The sequence below is a fragment of the Tupaia chinensis genome, unplaced genomic scaffold (assembly GCF_000334495.1).
Source record: "Tupaia chinensis unplaced genomic scaffold, TupChi_1.0 Scaffold000041_1, whole genome shotgun sequence".
Lineage (NCBI taxonomy): Eukaryota > Metazoa > Chordata > Mammalia > Scandentia > Tupaiidae > Tupaia > Tupaia belangeri.
Genome location: NW_006159496.1, coordinates 336,191 through 350,807, shown reverse-complemented (window position 1 = coordinate 350,807; position 14,617 = coordinate 336,191). Strand labels below are relative to the sequence as shown.

At 42.6% G+C, this 14,617-nt stretch overlaps 1 pseudogene; it reads right to left on the bottom strand.

Moving 5' to 3' along the window:
- Positions 1–9,589: 9,589 nt before the first annotated feature.
- LOC102481606 (peroxiredoxin-1 pseudogene) lies at positions 9,590–12,609 on the bottom strand (annotated as a pseudogene).
- Positions 12,610–14,617: the final 2,008 nt, after the last annotated feature.

Here is a 14,617-nt window from a genome sequence, read left to right as displayed (position 1 = left end):
ATTTTGGGTTATAGTAAAATCAGATCTTGAACCAGAGCCATTTTAAGTTTTGTTGTCTGTAGTTAAATGCTTTATTCTGATGCTTTTTCTAAAACATTTTTAATAAGCTGTAATCCAAAAATTGTCTCTTTTAAGGAAATTAGTGAAAAAGACTATGATAAGTACTCTTTTTGAGGAATTATTTATGTAGGTTTATTTATCATTATTATTACTATTCGATGTGAGCAGAGACAGAATAAGATAGGGAGAGAGCGGGCCACCAGGTTTGGAACTCGAACCATGGTCGGCCACATGGGAGTCCAGTGCCTTGGCCAACACGTCACTTGCCGGCCCTAATAAAGTACTCTTAAATATAGGTTTTTGGTAACTTTGAGAAAGACTGGACCATTTGCATTGGACATTGCAAACTCAACGAAAGAGAGATTAAGGGACCAGCAATTAGCGTAATGGCTATGTCGCTGGACTCCCATGTAGTTGACCTCAGTTCGCGTCCCGGACCCGGTGGCTTAAAACTCATGCCAGGTGCATGTGCATGCGTGACCAAGATCCCGAGAGGAGAATGAAGGAGAAGGGATTGCAGCATGGCCATCCCTCCAGGGGGGTGATTTCTCACTTTCTGTCTTTCTGTCTCTGTCTGTTTGGCAAGCACACACTCCCTATGGCAAAAACCTCTCCAAAAAAAAGAGAGAGATTAATAATTACATGAGTCTGGGGACAAGCAGGTGGCGTGGTGGTTAAGGCGCTGGACATTCCCACATGGCCAACCATGGTTCAAGTCCTGGACCTGGTGGCTTGCTTTCTCACTTTCTCTCTCTCTCTCTCTCTCTGTCTCTGTCTCTCTTTATTTATTCATAAGTAAATGAATAAATAAAATTTAAAATAATTTTAAAAATTACATGAGACTGAATTGGTGAAATAAAATTTTTTGACTTGACTAAAACATTACTGATTTTCTTCTATGCTTTGTTTTCTAGATTTAAGGATTTTTGTCTTCTTGAGCTGTTGAAAGGTTCAGCAATTTGTTAATTTTTTTCCTTTTGAAATTGTAGCAAATTTCCCTCTCTTTCTGACCCTCTGGAATTGGAGAATATTGGTGAGCATTCTTATTTTGTGACAGTATGGTTGTTTGTATAAATTCACTAATACTTGTTGCCTTGCATCAGAAATGGGAAACACTGGTTATTGCCAGGGCTTTGACTGGCATGTCATATCTGAAGATATGACCAGAAAGCTAAGGAACTAAGGTTGATTTCAACGAAGCCAACAGTTGCTCTTGGAAAGAGTGCCTGGTACAATAAACAATTCTTCCTGGCAGGTAAGTAAAGAATGTCACTTCCTGACAGGCTCCAAAACTTCCAAGTACAGGTACTTAAAGGCACAGTCAGGATGAATTCCTGACTTGGCTCAGTAGCCTTGGGAGGCTTCTTAAAGAGTCTAATCTTAAATTCATTATTAAAGGTTCCAGCAAAGCCAACTAATCAATTAGTATTCTCACTGGACTTTGTGCAAATAACAGACCAAATTAAGACTATTTTTTTTTTCAAATAAGTTAGTTTTACTATGCTTTTCTTTGGTAAAAAGGGGACTGGAAAGAAGAAAAATGTTTCTCAAAACAATATTGCAGTTGGTACTAGATTTTAGCTCTGTACATGTTTGGTTTTTTGAGTTTTTAGTATGTACCTACTGTTTAAACATTTTTTTCTGGCTTTAAGTCTAAAGCAAGCTTTTCTTCACATTTTAAAATTTTGATTCACTAAAACTAAAACTACTTTGGGAACCAGCAGTTAGCATAACGGCTATGTTGCTGGACTCCCACGTAGTCGACCGCGGTTCGCGTCCTGGACCCGGTGGTTTAAAAAACTCACGCCGGGCACGTGTACGTACGTGCCCAAGATCCTGAGAGGAGAATGGAGGAGAAGGGATTGCGGCGTGGCCATCCCCCCTGGGGGTGATTTCTCGCTTTCTGTCTCTCTGTCTCTCTCTGTCTGGCGAGTGCATGCGCCCTATAGTGAAAAATCCCTCCAAAAAAAAAAAAAAGCTAAAACTACTTTATTTGAAATTTTACACTCTGAGGATTAGATAGACTCCCCAAATCACCACAATAACTGGTGTATAATGAGTATAAATGCAAACGACAGACCAGAAAATTCTATCAGATCACCTCAGCCTGTTATTATCACTATACTTCATTGGCAAAATTTGTCTTAGATCATAAAATAGTTTCGAATCATGTCTTGGCTTATTAAAGAAGAGTTTGCAGGATGAAAACATTTCATGTTGCACTTAAAATCTTAGGTTAAAAAAAAGTACTAAGCTACCTGGCTACAGATAAAAATAGGCTAGTGTTGATGTAAATAGCCAACTCTGCAAAAATAATAACTAATGCAGTTTATTTCTAAGCAAAATATGAGTAACCTAGGCCCAGAGAGGAGGAAAAACATGCCTTTCTTGGGGAGACCAGGTACAGAGATTCCTTGTATTTGATTTTGAGAGCAAGAGACAGAGTTTGGAATTTAGTGAAGAGTTTTCCCATTAGTCTGGCCCAAAAAGACAGCACATGTGGAATTGGAGGGGCTTGCAGAGTACAGGTAGGTGATTGTAAAAGGAAGGTTGCTAAGATCAGAAAAGAATGTACTTTAACAGAGATGAGGAGGCTCAATATATATCTCACAAAGATACTACAGCAGGGACAGGAAGTAGAAAGACTCCTGTCAAAATGATCTGTTAGTGTCTGCGGGCATGATTCCCTCCAGGCCCTCTGGAAAGGATTTTGAAAAACAGAAAAATGCAGTCAGACTTCTGTCCTCAGCAGCAACTTTGCTCTCTTGTTTTATATAGTAATTAAATGTGCTTTCAGACTTGAAAATATAACAGTAGAAGCTGGTGCTAGCATAATAGAATTGAAAAATTAAAGGCAAAGTTCTGAGTATTTTGAAATAAATGCATGCTATTTCCTCCAATCCTGACCTCTGAAACTATGTCCCCATTCAGCAAGAAGCAGCCAGATCTGTCATCGCCATTTCCCCTCAGCATTGAGGGTTTTTTCTAAGAACAGGGGGAACTGAACCCAGCAAGAACCCCCTAAAGTATTCCCTAAGGTTCCTGAAATATAAGGTCCATCTGCATTGTAACAGCCCAGAGTAAGGAGTAAGGCTTCAGACTTCAGTTACGATAATGACCGACATGGACCATGAGTGAGGGCCATTGACCTCTAAAGCTCTCACTTAAAGGAAAGAAGGTTTTCATTTCAATGTGTAAGATGTTTTGAAGGACGGCAACTGCTGGCTCTGAGCTCGAAGACCCCAGGTTGAATGACTCCAGACACCTGAAGAGAAATCTGATTATCTAAGGCCTCACCAATCAAGAATGTCCAGGAGATGATCACTCCCTCTTGAACCAATCACAGAACTGATCCTGCACCTGGGACCTCTGCCCCTAATTTTGCCCTTAAAAAAGGCATGGGGGAGGGGGGCCAGCAGTTGGAAGTAATGTCTATGTCGCTGAATTCCCATGTAGTCGACAGCAGTTATAGAGTCTGGAACCCAGTGGCTTAAACTCACGCTGGTGGTTCCCAAGAGCCTGAGAAAGCAATGGAGGAAAAGGGACTGCGGCATGGCCATCCCCCCTGGGGGGTGATTTCTCTCTGTCTGCCTTTCTGGCAAAAAAACAACCGCTATCGCCCCCTATAGCAACGCCCCCCCCCCAAAAAAAAGGCATGTGGGGACATCTCGGGGAGACCGGGTCTTTTCAGCATGAGCTGCCCGCTCTCCTTGCTTTGCGCTTTGCAAGAAAGCTGCACTTTCCTTCATCACACCATGTGCCTATGGCTTGGTTTTATAGCGTTTGGACAAGCGAACCTGATTTGAGTTTGGTAACAATATAGTTTGTAATCTTTTCCTGATTTGTCATTGAGTTTTTTCAGCACTCGGAGTCTAATATGCCAATCTTACTCTTCCTCCATTATTTCTTCCTTAAATGCAAAGCTTAGAATATCTTTCCACACCCTGAGGGTAAAAAAAAAAAAAATGTGCATCTACATTTCCTCCAAGTTTTTAAAAATGGTTTCCTGTTTTTAGAGTAAGTTTTATTTGTTTCACCTTTTTTTTAAAAAAAAAAATCTATTTGTTGTGATTTTCGGGCCACTGGGTCTAGGACTTGACTCAGGGTGGCATGTGTAAGTCCAGTACCTTAACTGCCATACCACCTGTTGGAAAAAATCAGGTTATCTTGACCCTCGGTCCTCGAAAGTACAAATTACTAAGAGTCAAGTAAACCTGGTTTTTGCCCACAATGTAAGCCTGGTGCACCATCAGAGGTTCGGGGTCCAGGAATATGCAAATAGCTATGTTCAGTCTTAGGGAAATGATACTCCCAAGAGAAAACTCGGCCTGTGAGCCTGGAAAGACAGGCAGATGTGGGCACAATGAGGCCCTGGGCTGTGCCCTGGGACACTGAGCCCCAGGTGCCCCACGATTCAGACAGCACGGCAGCAGGCTGAAGAGGTGGCTTCCACCCAGTGGGAAGGAAGATGATGGTCTTCTAAGCTCCCTTTCAACTCAGACGTTATGACTGTAATTGGAGCGAGCAATGGGGAAAATGCATGTGATGTGGTAAAGAAGGAAGAACAGGTCACGGCAACTGCATGTACAGAGTGCAATAAGACAATAAAAACTGCATCTCCTTGATGTGGGCAAACATCAGGGAACTAAATCTCAAGGTTTATTTAAATGTAAACTAGACGGCTTGAATTCCTGAGAGTGTGCATGTTCCATGCCCACTAGGGGATAGAAAACAAACTGTATTTAAGAAGTTGCTTTTTTTTTAAGAGGTTGCTTTTTTATTTAGCTGGAGAAAACAAAATGGGAGAGGAACAAAAAAAGCAGGGAAGGCAGAATAAATAAGTACTCACTGCAAGGACCTGAAATTGACGAGGGGCCAGCAGGTGGCACAGCGGTTAAGGCCAGACACTCCCACATGGACAACCACGGTTTGAGTCCCGGACCTGGTGGCTTGCTTTCTCCATTTCTCCCTCTCTCTCTGTGTCTCTTTCTGGTCAAATTCAAATGAATGAATAAATAAAATTAAATAAATTTTTCTTTTAAAAAAAGGAAAAGAAACTGACAAGGAACTGGGCCAGCAGATAGCACAGAGGTTAAGGCTCTAGATCCTACATGGCAGACCCCACAGTTCGAGTCTTGGACCCATCGGCTTGAAAACTGGCTAGGCACATGTACATGCATGCTCAAAATCCTAAGAGGAAACTGAAGGAGAAGGGACTGCAGCACTGCCAACCCTGCTTGGGGCTGATTTCTTACTTTCTATCTCTCTGGTAAGTGCGTGTGCTCCATAGCAAAACCCTTAAAAAAAAAAAAAACCTTTTGTAGAAAAAAAAGGATAGTGAGGAATCAATGTGAAGTACATCAGACATCAGAACATACTCTCACATTTTTCATTAAATCCACAAGTATATACAATAGTCACTAGAAAGTCTCACATTTTAAGGACAGAGTAAAAGACTCCACACATTGTGGAGCAAAGCCGAATTATCACTAGTTAGTATCTCTATAGATGAATTATTTTTTTGAGAGATTTTCACTGTAGGGCGCGTGCGCTCGCCAGACAGACAGAGAGAGACATAGAGACAGAAAGCGAGAAATCACCCCCCAGGGGGGATGGCCATGCCGCAATCCCTTCTCCTCCATTCTCCTCTCGGGATCTTGGGCACGCACGCACACGCGCCCGGCGTGAGTTTTAAGCTACCAGGTCCGGGACGCGAACCGCGGTCGACTACGTGGGAGTCCAGCGACATAGCCATTACGCTAACTGCCGGTTCCCTATAGATGAATTTTGTTTTTCTTTCATATGAGAATTCAATTGTTTCAGAACTATCTTTTGAAAAAGACTATCCTTTCATTAAATTGCTTTTGGATCTTTGTGGGAAATCTATCAGTCCATTACTCCTTGACTATTTTTTTTTTAGTAATTATTTATTTCTTTTATTTATTATTATAAAATTTTCAATAGGGCATATGCGCTAACCAGAGAGAGACAGAGATAGAGATGGGGGGAAAGTGAGAAAGCAAGTCTCCATGCCTGGGACTCAAACCAGTTACCCAAGTGGGAGTCCAGAGCCTCAAACCACCATGCTACCTGCTGGCCCCACTACCTTGACTTCTATCACAAACACTTTTCTTGTTTAGCTGTCTCTTCTCACTACGATGTAAGTCCCTCAAGAGAGGGAACCTTTGTGTGGAACAAAGGATGGAAAGACACCCAGGCAGAGGATAAGGCAGCTGCGAAGGGTCTGTGGTGGGTAGAGTTCTGGCGTGTTTAAAACATGCCCATAAAAAGACATTAGGAACACAATGAAGTTGGAGAAAGAGTCAAACCCTGAAGGGCCTTTTCTGGGAGGCCTGGGTTTGGTTCCCAACCCAACCAGAACAGGATGGGTGCAGTGGCATGCATCTGCGGTGCTAGTTCATTGGGAGGCTGGGGCAGGAGGACCATGAGATGGCAAGGTTACATCTGAGAGCAACCTCGTTCCCCTCCCATGTCCTGCTCGTACATGTGTGTACACACTCTCATTAGTCACATAAAAGCCTGTAATGAAAGTGTATCGTAGCACCTTTCATAATTACCAAAAACTGGAAAGGGCCCAAATGTTCTTTAACAGAAGAGGGAGGATGAATGCCGCACATCCCAAGGACAGCCCGCAGTCATGCGCATGCACCACTGCAGCAAACCCAGGCTGCATGCACAGCAGTGGTCCCCTAAGGAGCAGACAGGCTGGACCACAGAGCCTAGACGAGGAGCCCGCGCACCGCCAAGCTCTGTTTACACAAACACCCACAGAAATGCTTACGCACTTCCCAGAACATAGTCCTGTCCTTAACAATTCACGACTGTACCAACTGGCAGTGAGCATGATTACACAACATGGATGACTCTGGAAAGCACCACAGTTAGTGAAAGCAGCTCAAATGCTATGATTAATTCCATACATAGACATGCTACAAAAGGCAAGACAATAAGGACAAAAAACTGGTCAGCGGTTGTCAGAGAACTGGGAGGAGGGGCTGACCACAAGCAGCAGGAGAGTATTTTGAGGGGTGATGGACCTGGTCGGTAGCGTGACTGTGGTTACGCAACTATATGCAGGCATCAAATCTCATGGACCTTGGTCGTAAAAAGGGCCAGTCTCCAGGCCATGGCAACATGCCTGTCTGTTACTTGGGAGGCGGAGGCATGCGGATCACTGAAACCCAGAAGTTCAAGATCAGCCTGAATGACACACCAAGACTCTGTCTCAAGGGGGGAAAGGAAAATTTACTGTGCCTAAATTAGACTCCAATTTAAAAAGTTAATTCATAAAAATACAGCAAAATCTTCTGGCTAAAAGGTAAGTAATTAAAGCATGAGAAAGCAGTAGCTAGCAAAAATCAGACTATCTGAAGATAAACTAAAATAATAAAATTATTCCTAAATAACAATTAAAAATAAGATATATACCAAAATATGCAAATACAAAAGAAAATTAAAGTATTTTCTCCAGGGCTGTCCCTGTGGCCTGGCGATTAAGGGAGCCAGATTCTACACCACCAACCACAACTCAAATCTGAACCCCAGTAGCTTGAAAAACACCCGGGCTGGGCTTGAGGATATGGGTACCCAAGATCCTGACAGGACAGACAAATGGAGGAGAAGGGATCGCAGCATGACCACACCCTACTAGGGGGCGATTTCTCCCCCTCCCTCTCTCCCTATCTGTCCATCTCTCTTGCAAGCACATGCACCTTTTGGCCTTAAAAATGCAAAAATCCTCCAACTGCTCAAATTATAATGCTAAGGCTCTCAGATCCCAGAGTTACATAGAAAATATAAGTTATTATTCTTCCCTATACAACAGGATCTCTGTTACTATATGACTAGCAGCCTATCTTCTACCAAAACAGAGAGTCCCTAGAAATGATCTCAATGGCCCATGTCATAATGGAGAAGGGCTAACATGACATCAGTGTAAACGTATGGCTTGAAAAGGCTGTGAGAATTCACTGCTTATGCTGGCGACAAATGCCAAATGCCGGGTCAGAGGATCTGCCATGGCCACATGTGACGGCCTGGGGCCAGGAGGTACAATGACCACATGAATGAAACAAGAGATTCTCTTCAACCACACGTGAGACAATTGAGTATTGCTCCCCAAAAATGGGAGATGCCAGCATCTCAGCTAGTGGGCCGGGGAGATAAAAGCGAGAGCATGCGGGACCAGCAGCTGGCGTAATGGCTATGTCACTGGACTCCCATGTAGTCGACTGCAGTTCCAGCCCTAGACCCGATGGCTTAAACTCATGCCGGGCGCGTGTGCGTGCGTGCCCGCCCAAGATCCTGAGAGGAGAATGGAGGAAAAGGGACTGTGGTGTGGCCATCCCCCCTGGGGGGTGACTTCTCGCTTTCTGTCTCTCTCTCTCTCTTTCTGGTGAGCACACACACCCTATAGCAAAAACCTCTCCAAAAAAAAAAAAAAACTGTGAGCATGCAGACAAAGTACTTGCCACAGCGACGGCACTTCAGCATCTCCGAGCTTTCAGTTACAACGGAGGGCGCAAAGCCTCGAAGTGAAAATCCTAGAAAAATATATCTGGGATTCTTTATATGTGCAAAGATCTTTAGAGATCAATAGCCCACTAAAGAAGTAAAAATATGTCCAAAGAAGTTTAAAATAATTGCCAAAGTTCCCTTTATTTAATGTATAAGCATTAAAGAAATTTTAAAGCTAGGGAACAGCAGGTGACATGGTGGTTAAAGTACTGGATTCCCACATGGCCAACCATAATGTCAGCTTGAAAATCACGCCAAAGGTGTGTGCGTGTGTGCCCCAAACCCCAGGAGAATGGAGAAGGGATTGCAGTGTGACTATCCTCTGTGGTGAGCACACGTGCTCTGTGGCTAAGAATTTAATAAATACGTAAATAAAGATGGCAAATTTTTTAATTTCTAAAGATTTTTTTTTCACAACTGGTAAATATAGCTGAAAGGCTCATGTTATTCTATGGTTAAGTAAAAACAGTCTGAGACAATGAACTCCTTTCTGCCTAAAATATCTAGCTAGCTCTTCCATGCCAATACATGGCCATCTCTTCCTTTAATATGTAGTTCAATACTGAGCTTTTGTTTGTTTGTTTTTGTCTGTATAGATTTTTGCTATAGGTCTCATGCACTCACCAGAGTCAGAGATACAGACAGAAAGCAAGACATTACCCCCCAAGGGGGATGGCCACGATGCAATCCCTTCTCCTCCCCATTGTCCTCCTGGAATTTTGGGCACTCACGCACATGGCTCCTAGGATGAGTTTCAAGACACTTGAGTTTCAAGTCCTGGACTGTGGGTCCTCGACTTGAACCACAGTCAACTACATGGGAGACCAGTGACATAACCATTATACCATCTGCTGATCCCAGTAATGAGCTTCTATAAAAAGTTTTCTTTAAAGCTAGTATGATCCATAATTGTACAAAGATACTATATTTTCCAGAAGTTATAATATTGTTTCTACAGTTTCCATGGAAACATTACAGTGAAGGTCCTGAGTAGGTTCACAATGCCTTATTTAGTCCATAATGTACAGGGTATTTAGCGTTTGGGGCTGTGTTTGAATCTAGCAGCAGACTGAACAGAAAGCACATCTGTTGCCCTATTCATAGAAAGGCCCAGATCACTCATTCTCGATGGGGGAGTAGTATCCCCCCACAAAAGGGGCAGAAATTAGTTTTTAGGAAATTAAAAAAAACAAAACAAAACAAAAAAACATTACTGGCTCACCAAAGCTCAATCCTATCTGAAAAAAAAAACTTAATTCTTTAGTATTAAATTCTTCCTATTAGGGAGAACTTGAAGTATTTGGGCAAGTTAATTTAATTAGGATTAATTAAATCTGCTATTAATTAAATTGTGCTCAATGTAATTGTTCTCCTCCAAGGTGGCAATAATTACAAGTTGAGAAACCCTGCTCTAAGATAACCCTGAAACAGGCAGTGTGTCTTGTAGTCTTCTCCCACCTCCCTTTTTGTAGCTCTCCCCATCCCTCAAATTCTCACCCAACCTAGTCTTAGCTTAAACTGAAACCAACTTCCTGCATTCACCCCTAAAGAAAACTCTGCTTTCCTGAGTTCCAAGACCTCACTTGGTGTCAGAAAAGTGACCCACTGAATAACTCGCCATAGCTATACTTTTTTGCCCCCCTCCCCCAGGTTCAAGTTTAATAGAAACTACAAAAAGATCAATGGGCTGGCGTCCCAGTACTGGTATGTCACATAATCAGCTGGCCTGCCCCACAATACAACTCGGACCAGTCCCACCAATGAAAACAAAAGGTGGCCTCCCCAACCCACATAGGAAAGGCCTCTCATGGCCCACACATGTTGGCTGAAATTAAGTCTTGTTTTAAACATGAAAAGACCTGTTTTAAACATAAAAAAATACACAAGAGGTCTTGTTCTCATGGCTGCCCACTGCAGCCCAGCACTATAATGGTCCAGTGCTCTTTCGGACATCAGGCTTGATGGGATTACTGCCAGGCTTCCAGCCAGCTGGGCAAACTGCCCCATGTAGGTTGGTGAACTGGAAGGCCTGAACCAGTCTCAGAGTCTCATCCAGAGTGGACAGCCGGGAGGTCATTTATGGTGGTCTGCCGAAGGCTGCCCTGATCACCACTAATAAGGTCTCTGAAGGAGAGGCCTTCATCAGCCTTTAGGACCCCATAGTCCTGAGCGATGCTGTGCTCGGGGTCTGATACCAAGGGAATATTCATGGGTCCTAGTGGTCCTTGCTTCTTGGGTGTGCCGACCCATGCTAGGTGACAGAAGTGAGAATCCACAGAAGCACCGATCACTGGGCAGTTGAGTTCCTTACATTCTTCTGCCCTATCACTAAAAGCAGTGATCTCCGTGGGGCACACAAAAGTGAAATCAAGAGGATAAAAGAAAAACACAGCATATTCCCCTTTGTAGTCAGTTAGTCTGCTATCTTTGAACTGACCATCTGGCATAACAGCTGTGGCTTTGAAGTTAGGGGCAGGATGCCCAATCTTGGCGTTTCCTGAAGACATTTTGCTATCAGCAGCTTCGAAGTCCCAGAGACAGACGCAACCGAGGCCAGCCAGGAAGCGGATGCAGGCGGCCTAGCTATACTTCCACAATAGAAGAAAAGATTCTCTTCTATAACGTGTATTTCATGCAGTGTACATGGTAAAGTGCTGAAGATGATATCGGACACGCAGAGTAATTCAATGTCTGTTCTTAAAGCCTTGAATCCCTGTCCTGTAGGTAAAGCACTACTGGTTACCAAACTGTCAACAGGACAATGTCTCATCCATACAGCACTACCTTAGACAACAATTTCTCTTTATTTATTTAATTTTTGGAGAGGTTTTTGCTACAGGGCACGTGCGCTCACCAGAAAGACAGAGAGATAGAAAGCAAGAAATCATTCCCCAGGGGTGCCAGCCAGGCCACAATTCCTTCTCCTCCATTCTCCTCTTGGGATCTTAGGCACGCACGCACACGTGCCCAGTATGAGTTTAAGCCACAGGGTCCGGGACTCGAACTGCAGTCGACTACATGGGAGTCCAGCGACATAGCCATTATGCCATCTGCTGTACCCAAAATGAAGCTCCTTTATAGCAAGACATGTTTTGTAATTAATTTCGAAAACTCATACAAGTAATCCTGACCTAACTCAGCTCAAAGTAATGTTCCTGCTTCACAGTATATATGCAGTTAAACAAAAATATGTGCAGGGGCCAGCAGGTAGTGTAGAGGTTAAGGTGCTGGACTCCCACATGGATGACAGTGGTTCAAGTCCCGGGCCTGGTAACTTGCTTTTCTCATTTTCCCTCTCTAGCTCTCTATGGTGAGACTATGTAACCTGTATGAAATGTTTTAAAAATAGTAATAATGATACATAAAATTTTTTAAAAATTCTTTTTAAAAAAATTCATGGGCACAACTTCTATTTAACCATGAAAAACTTGGAGTATAGACTACTTACAAAACATTTAACATAGCCACCGAATATGCTCTTCACCTACTCCACTACTCTTTCTACAATCACACTGAGTAAGCAGAACTACAGGACTCCTTGCTATCCCCACAAAGACAGCCTACACTGGATCTGGTTCTTGAGAAGGTAAAAGGGATGAACGATGATGCCTCACAGCTCTCCTACCTTCCCTCTAGTGAGTCCCTTGGCCATGTGACCCTCGGCTGCCTAAACTAAGTGGGAAGGGCTGGTGAACCCATCATACCTGGAACTGACCTGCAGGACCATGCCAGCGTACAGTCCACCAGGTCGCTCCCCACATCCACAGGTCAAGTCCACGTTAGTCTCTTCCATCCCCAATTTTAATCCCTTTTGTTCCTAAGAATAAGCATTTTACATGTTCAACTTATGCCACTATTTTAATTCATATTTCAATTCTATCACTCAGGTCTGACATCTCAGAAAATAGCCCTATGCCTCCTCTATAGTTTCTATTTCTGTTTGTAATAAATATTTCCAGAACACATTCCTTGTTAACTAAATGATTCCCATGCACTCTCTATTAAACAGCCATACATCTTACCTCTGTTAGTTCTCTCAGAGCTAGGTATCAAAATAATCAGTTTTCTTTAAATAGAGATTTGGGTAGCCTTAGAATATGGCTGAATACGGGACCAGCAGTTAGCGTAATGGCTATGTCGCTGGACTCCCATGTAGTCAACTGTGGTTTGAGTCCTGGACCCAGCAGCTTAAACTCACGCCGGGCGCGGGTGTGTGCGTGCCCAAGATCCTGAGAGGAGAATGGAGGAGAAGGGATTGCAGTATGGCCATACCCCTGGGGGGTGATTTCTCGCTTTCTGTCTCTCTGTCTTCCTGTCTTTCTGGCGAGCACACACACCCTGTAACAAAAACCTCTCAAAAAAAAAAAAGAATATGGCTGAATATATCTTAATCCCTCCTACTCCCCAGGGACCCCAGTCTTCTCTCTCTCTCCCTTTCATGTTACACAAAATACAAGCTCTCACTTCCTCTTTCTCGACTCTCCAAGCATCTTCCCTTCTGAAGAACAGCAAGAAGTAGAAGTGAAGTCCTAAAGCCTGAGTTCACTTTTCCTCACCTTCATTTCTCCCTAAAGCTGCACGACAAAAAAATCTTTCAGGTAGTCTGTTTCGCCTTGGCTTCCTTTTCTCATTTCAATATCAGATTCTTTAAAAAGATTTCCCCAGTAATTTATTTATTCCATGACTTAAGATCTTTTACTGCCTAAAAAAGTAGACTTGAGAGAAATCTGGAAACTCCAGAACTCCTAACACAGTGAATTCATGGTTACTGACAGAATATGATAATCATGTTTTTCAAAATAGAAGCTCTAACACTTGGTCTAATATACAAAATGTATTGTTACATGAAATGAAATCCTGATCACTTTCAAGTATGACTAATTACACTTAAAGATAACCTAAAAAAGATACCCACACATATGATGTGGCATTACTTAAATTTAAGCAAGCAAACAAGAAACCAAAACAAACTAAGAAAAACACGCTGCCAAAGTATAATTCTAAATAACTTTAGATTAGCAAACAAAAATTCACCTGTAATAATGTGACCCAGAATTAACCATATGATGTAAAGAACTTTCCGTTTCAGTCTATCTAAATTGTTTCAGTTAACTCTTCAATAAAAAAAAAAAACTCTCAACTTTTTGAGGAATACAAAGAAAATAGATCATTTCAATTATATATAACTGCCAAAAACAAAAATCTCAAAAATAAAACAGGATTATTGGAGTAAACTACATTACTTACAGAAAGAAGTACCAATACGGTATAACTACCATACACGAGGGACTAAATCATGGTACAGATGTTCCTGAACAAAATGACAGCCTTACATCCAAATAAATCCAAATAAATGTACTGAATGTTAAAAATACAGTGGGACCAGCAGGTAGCGTGGTAGTTAAGGCGCTGGACTCCCACAGAGCCGACCGTGGTTCAAATCCCAGACTCAGTGTCTTAAAAATCCCACTGGGCATGTGTGCCCAAAATCCCAAAAGGAGAGTGGAAGAGAAGGGATTGAGGCATGGCCATCTCCCCCGGAGAGTAATTACTCACTTTCTCTCTCTCTCCATCTCTTTCTCTCTCTCTCACTGTGAGGACATGCATCCTATGGCAAAATCATAAAAAAAAAAAAAAAAATCTAAATACATTTAATACACTTAACCTATCAAAAATGAGAGCTTATCCTAGACTGCCTTAAGAGTTGGGCAAAATCAATTAACACAAGGCTTGTTTGATAAATCAAGTGTTGAATATCTCATATAATTTACTAATTACCTGTACTGATAGTATAAAACAGAATGCAGTCATTATTTTAAGCAAAATACTGTCCGTTTTTTAAAAAATTACAGCCTAGGGGGAACCAGCAGTTAGTGTAGTGGCTATGTCACTGGATTCCCACGTGGTCGACCGCGGTTCGCATCCCGGACCCGGTGGCTTGGAACACACGCCAGGCGCGTGTGCGTGCGTGCCCAAGATCCCGAGAGGAGAATGGAAGAGAAGGGATTGCGGTGTGACC